Below are 6,865 nucleotides of genomic sequence, written 5' to 3'. Positions count from 1 at the left end.
AGGCCTGGAGACGTGAGGACACAGGATGGGGTAGAATTGAGAGAGGGAACTGATGACGGTTGAGAAGGGGCTGTTGGCAGGGTGGCAGTGACAGATGAAGGCACCACAGATGGTGTCTTCAACTGCAGGGATTTATCCTCTCCCGTGGGGCCAGAAGCCCAAACCCAAGCTGTCCCGGGGGAATGGTCCTTCCTGCCTCTTCCAGCTTCTGGGGGCTGTGGCATCTCTGGGATTGGGGCCACATCACCCCTAGTCTCTGCCACCATCTTCACCCAGCCATCTCTATTTGTGTTTCTGTTTTATAAGGACACCATCCTTATATTTTGGGTCACTGTAATCTGGGATGATTTAATCTTGAGATTATTTTCTCCTTTTTGCTCAATCCCTCCACCCTCTAACCACTCCAGTCTTGAGGATTTTTAAAAAGATTTTTACTTGTATTTATTCTTGGAGAGGGGGAAGGGAGGAAGAGAAACATCAGTGAGCGAGAGAAACACTGATTGCTTGCCTCTTGCACATCCCCACCTAAGGACCTGGCCTGTAACCCAGGCATGTGCCCTCACTGGGAATCGAACCGGTGATGTTTCAGTTCTTGGGACAGTGCTCCAACCAAGTCACACCAGCCAGGGTGATACAGGTTTGAAAAGAAAAATTCTGGCTGAGGAACTATGTACTAGGTATGTGTACTAGATCCAAAAGCTTGGATCCTAATGGATAATTTCCAGAAGTAATTTTAAGTGTGGAAGGGGTGATTTGGATTTTGATGCTCCATCAACCCAGACCCAGGGCCTTGGGCCAGGGCAGGAGGGAGGTCCACAGTGTGAATGGTGGGACCTGTGTTAGTGCCCAGGTCAGTGTTATGATGGACCCCAAACTGGGTGGTTTTAACAGGAGGAATTCATGCTCTCACATTCTGGGGACCAGACGTCCTAGAACAAGGTGTCATCCAGCCACACTCCCTCTGAACCCTCTAGGGGAAAGTCCTGCCTCTCCCAGCCAAATACTAATATTTATTATGTTAGGATTCAAGACAAATTTATAAACATTTGTTAATGTTATTTAAAAATAAATTCATTATATTTTAACATTTAAAAAAAAAACAAGTCTAAGAAAAGATTAGCCCTGGCTGGGTAGTTCAGTTGGTTAGAGCGCCATCCAAATATGCCAAGATTGTGGGTTCAGTCCCCGGTCAGAGCACATACAAAAAGCAGCCAATGGGCCATGACTGGTGTGGCTTGGTTGGCTGGGCATCATTCTGCAAGTGAAAGGCTGCCAGTTCAAGTCCTGGTTAGGGTGCATGCTGGGTTGCCGGTTCAGTCCTGAGTCGGGGAGTGTGCGGGAGGCAACCGATCGATGTTTCCCTCTCCTTCACATCTATGTTTCTCTCCCTCCCTTCCCCTCTCTCTAAAAATAAATAAATGCAGTCTTTAAAAAAGCAACCAATGGGTGCATAAGTGGGTGAAACAACAGGTCAATGTTTCTCTCTAAAATCAATAAATAAAATTAAAAAAAAGAAAAGTGGTGTAGTTTTCATTTTGCAAATCTCTAACATCTGGCTTCATAGGGTAGGACAGCTGGATCTTCCAGGTGGCTGCTGCATCCAGCCTTTGGCAGCATGACATTTTGGCCCCAAGACATATTGAAGGCAAGATGTTTACCTGGAAGGTGAAGGGAAGTACCTACGTAGGTGGACATAAACGAACAGGTCACAGCTGTGGGCATCCGGGGCTCAACCCCTCTAGGCCCTTTGGGAGGCACTGGGACCCTGTCTCAGGCTGTCCTGCCAAGGGTTGGGGTCGCTTAACCTCCAAATTCTACACAACTGGGGCGGGGGCCTTGACTCTGCCCTCAGGTGGAACGGTAGGTGCTCGTCTGACTACATCTGTATGTGTGTACATATGTGTATGTCCAGTGTGCATACATGTGTTTGTGTCTTTGGGGGTGTGTTTTGTGTCCCTCCCAAAAATCTGTATGTTGAGGTCCTAACCCCCAGGACCGCAGAACAGGACTGTCTTTGGAAACAGGGTCAGTGCATATGGGATTAGTTGAGATGAAATTATACTGGAGTAGGCTGGGCCATTACAAAAGGGGAACTGTGGACACAGATACACACACGGGGAGAATGCCATGGGAAGACTGGGTTAACGCTGCCACAAGCCAACAGAAAGGTCTGGAACAGATCCGCCCCTGGGGCCTTCAGAGAAAGCACAGCCTACCAACACCCTGATCTTGGGCTTCTGGCCCCCAGAACTGCGAAAGAATCAATCTGTCTTTTCAGTCCCTCAGCCTGTGGACGTGCTATGTGGCCAGTGGGGAGGACCAATTGCCACGCTTGGTGGATCAGCTGGGAGCTGGCTGTTTCCATCAAAAGCTCCACTTTTCAAACCTCAAACAGGACTATTTGATGCTCTCTTAGGCTCCTGGGGCTGCTGTAACAAATAACCACAAATGGGGTAGCTTAAAACAGCAGAAATTTGTTCTCTACTAGTTCTGGAGGCCGGAAGCCCGAGATCAAGATGTCAGCAGGACTGGATCCTTCTGAGGCTATGAGGGAGAATGTTCCAGGCTTCTCTTCTAGCTTCTGGTAGCTCTGGCAGTCTTTATCATTCTTGGCCTGTAGATGCGTCACTCCAATTTTTGTCTGTGTTGTCACATGACTATCTCCCTGAGCGTCTGTATCCAGATTTCCCTCTTCATATAAGGACACCGGTCATTACATTAGGGCCACCCCTACTCCAGTGTGACTTCATTTTAACTAAGTTTCCAAATAAGGTCCCTTTTACAAGTATCAGGGGTCAGGACTTCAACATGTCTTTTGAGGGATGCAGTGGCCAAATCCAGGCCCACATCTGTATGATTTTCCTGGAGCCACCATAACAGCACCACAAAACCCAGTTTATCCCCTCACATTCTGGAGCCCGGATGTCGGAGACCAAAGTGTTGCTCCCTCTGGAGGCTCCAGGAGAGGCTCTTTCCTGCCTCATCTGGCTTCCTGGGGGCTCAGTGTCCCGGGGCTTGTGGCTATATCACCATAGTTTCTGCCTCTGCCTTCACACAGCTGTCTTTTCTGTCTCTCTGTGTTTCTCTCTTCTTTTTATAAGGACATCAATCATTGGATTCAGAGCATACCCTAATCCAGCATGATGTCATCTTACCTCATTACATCTGCAAAGACCCTATTTCCAAATACGGTCACATTCTGAGGTTCTAGGTGCACATGGGTTTTCGGGAGGATGCGATTCAACCTCCACCTTGCCCAGGCCTTGGCCCCCTGGGAGTGGACTGAAGAAGGAGCTCCTCATTGTGGATCTTGGTTACAGGTAGGACACTGCATGCCCCACATTCAGGTGACTGAGCTATCCTGATTTGTCAAGACTTCTGGGTTTTAGCACTGACAGTCCCAGGAGACCCAGGAAAACTGGGGTACCTGGTCACCTTACACTGTATCACAACAATGGGGCAGGCAGTTGCCCAAGAAGCCACCTGTGGCAGAAGGCCACTATCTGGTCACACATCACAAATCAGTTGCCTCCTTCCATTGAGCAATCCTAGAGGATGTGATTGGTTTACTTTGGGCCGATCAGAGATGGCTGGGCTGTCACATGGTATAGACCTCACTGCTGAAGGATGTCCTCAGAGGATGGGGAGACTCTAGAGATGGACAGCTCACCCCAGGAGCTTCTGCAACGTTGGGACCTCAGTGTTTTCAAGGGTGTCCCTCACTGCCTCTCCCATGTGTCTTCTGGCTCATTTTCCCTCCATTGTTCACAGCTTCCAAAGAGAGAGAACTCTGACTTTTCCCAGTCAGTCCTGTGCATAAGGTGCTATGCCCCACATTATGATTGACAACTGTCTTCCACTGCAGCCACTGGGGTTGGGGTTGGGGTCCCAGGCACTCCCTCAGAACAGTGGGATCTGACACCACCCACTGGTGGAAGGCAGCAGCACTGGAGTTTCAAAGCTGGGGGTCAGCCCTGGCTAATGTGGCTCAGTGGATTGAGCACCAGACTTCGAACCAAAGGGTCACCGGTAAGGTTCCCACTCAGGTCACATGCCTGGATTTCAGGCCAGGTTCCCGGTAGGGGGCATTTGAGAGGCAACCATATATGGATGCTTCTCTCTCTCTCTAAAAACAAATAAAAACATCTTTAAAAAAACAGTGTTGGGTGTCAGTTAAGTCTCTTCACCTCTCTAAACCTTAGTTTTCACATACTGAAAATGGGAATGTGCAAGTTTAAGCATATCTCTGCGCGGTGTGGGTAGAGGCCTGGCTACAGGGGATGCTAATTAATTCAACCTGACAAAAGTCAACCAGGGCAACTGCTTATGCCTGGGCTGGTGCTGGACACCAGGACACAGCCCTGGGCCTGTCCTGGGGTCTCGCTAATGAGGGGAACACAGATGGATCTTCTTGTAAGAGTAAAAAAAATAGAAGGTGGTGCTTCCTGCTGGGTCCTCTGTGAAATCCAGTTTGGGATTTACTGGCAAGGATACTATTTGAATTTCTGGGGGGTGGCGGAGAGACCAGCTCATCCTCTGTACACTGTTATTATTTTATCAAGAACCCCAAGGGGGCCATTTTCCACCTCAGCTTTCCCAACAGTGTCCCCATAATCAAAGCGAGAGAACACAGAAAATGTGAACCACATTTGAAGTGGGTTAAAAATGAGAAAGCTGGAGAGGTGGTTTGCTTTTTCAAAGATCCCAAGTGACTAGACAGAAATATGTTCATTTGAGGCCAAGGGTCCTATGCTACATTTTTTTCTTTAAGATTTTACTTATTTTAGAGATGGGGAAGAAGGGGAGAAAAATGATATGAGAGAGATCATCGATTGGTTGCCTCTTGTATGTGCCCCAACAGGGGACTGAACTCGCAACCCAAGCATGTGCCCTGACCAGCAATCGGACCAGGGACATTTCACTTTGTGGGACATTGCCCAACCCACTGAGCCACAGCAGTTCTTTATTCATTAACTCACGGACTCCTATGATAGACTCAAGGGAACCAGAGTTAATCCTAATGTACAGATGAAGATGCGGAGGACCAGAGGTCAGTGACCCACCCATAGTTACACAGCCTCTGGCGGGCACGATCCCTAACTTGGCCTCACTTTCTGCATTCTGCCTGCTGCAAAAACCACCCAGCCTATTACAGGGCAAGGCTGGAGCTCAGGTTTAAGGCCAAAATACCTCTGGAGCTGAGGCAACAATGCCACTGGCTTCCCTGGGAGTTGAGGGCCTGAAAGCAGGCTTTCCTGAATGCCTGAATGCCAGAGTGGAGGAGAAAAGATGGAACAGGGAAGTCTGAGGAAGGCCAGAATTTGGGAGGACCTTGGAGTTCATTCATTCCTTCTTTCCTTCATCCACCATACACAGACTGAGTGCCTAGTGTTACGTGCAGGCACAGCAGTGAGCGAGAGTCAGTCTGCCCTGGCATGGCTGGAGAAGGAAGTTGATTTTAAGCACACTCCTTTCTGGTATGGTTCAGGTTGGAGAGTCAGGATGCAGTGAGAGAGGACAAAGGGGTGGGAGCCGTGGGTTGGGCCCCCTAGAGCCACTGCCCTGCCATGGAAAGCGGGACTGCAGGACTGGGGCAGAACAAACCTGAAAGGTTGCCTCCGAAAGGGCCTGGCTTGGCGCCAAACCACTGCCATTCCACTGTCCCATTCCAGTTGAATTATCCTACCCACTTTTTCTTTTTTAAAGCTTTTATTTATTATTTTTTTTTTTACAGAGAGGGTAAGGAAGAGAGGGAAAGAAACATTGCTCAGTTGCCTTTCATGTAAGCAGCCCAACCAGAAACTGAGCTCACAATCCGGGCATGTGGCCTGACTGGGAATTGAACTGGCGACCTTTGGTGCTTTAGGGAATGACACCCAAGTAACTGAGCCACACACCTGGGCAACTGAGCTTACTGGTCAGGGATCCTACCCCTACTTTTTCTTTGCACCTCATCTGGCTTCTAGTCAGTGGGACAATAGTCAAGACCAAGGGATCTTCCTCCCATCTGATGACATGTAGCTTTAGCCATTATGGTGCGGCCCAGTCACTCTGCCCCACGACACCTTGAAACACCCTCTGAAACCAACGTGTCTATTTATTTAACGTCCTGTACCCACTTCTCCCCAGGACTGAGAACTCCCTAGCAAGCGACGGCAGAGTCCAGCTCACCATTCTATTGCAAGCACTTAATAAACACTTGAATGGAAGGGTCTCCTCCCAACGTTAAAATGCTCCCAGGAGGTACGCGGGGCATGCGGGCGGACAGCAGTTTACCCAGATCCTGTCCTGGGTGGAAGAGGGCCTCACAGTGTATAGATGGCCAGTCACCCCCTCCCCCGGCCTCCTCTCGCCTGGGCGGTGAGTGGTGGGCATTGAGTGCCACCTGCGTGCAGGGCCTGTGTTCCGCAGGGCAGCACAGTAGCATCCCGTGCATTGGGCGACCCACGGGGGACGCGGCCCATGCTGAGCGCTCCTTTACTACTCGCTGACGTTACCACTTATTAGGACTTAGCGAAACTCGGCCACACCGCTTACCTAACGCCCTAGAATCCTTTACTCTTCCCGGCCCCACCTAGCTCGTCTCCGGCCTCCTGCCCCGGAAGTTAGCCGGTACCGGCGCTGACCACGCCCCCGGCACCGCCCGGCGGTGACATCAAGTGGCGAGACCGTGACGTCACAGAAGCGCGGCAGGCGGCCGGCCGGCCACGCCTTGCTATGGCAACGGCTGGATGAGCTCGGTGGACAGCGACAGAACCGCCCCTCAAAGGGTGGGCGCGGCCAGGCCCCCTCTCGACCCTCAAGCTCCCTCGCAGCTGTAACATTTTCGTGGCCCCACGGGCAGCGGCCTGACCACCCTCGAGCA

The sequence above is a fragment of the Phyllostomus hastatus genome, unplaced genomic scaffold (genome assembly GCF_019186645.2).
Source record: "Phyllostomus hastatus isolate PE091 unplaced genomic scaffold, TTU_PhHast_1.1 phas_contig_159, whole genome shotgun sequence".
In the NCBI taxonomy this organism is placed as follows: Eukaryota; Metazoa; Chordata; class Mammalia; order Chiroptera; family Phyllostomidae; genus Phyllostomus; species Phyllostomus hastatus.
This window is presented reverse-complemented; position numbering follows the sequence as displayed.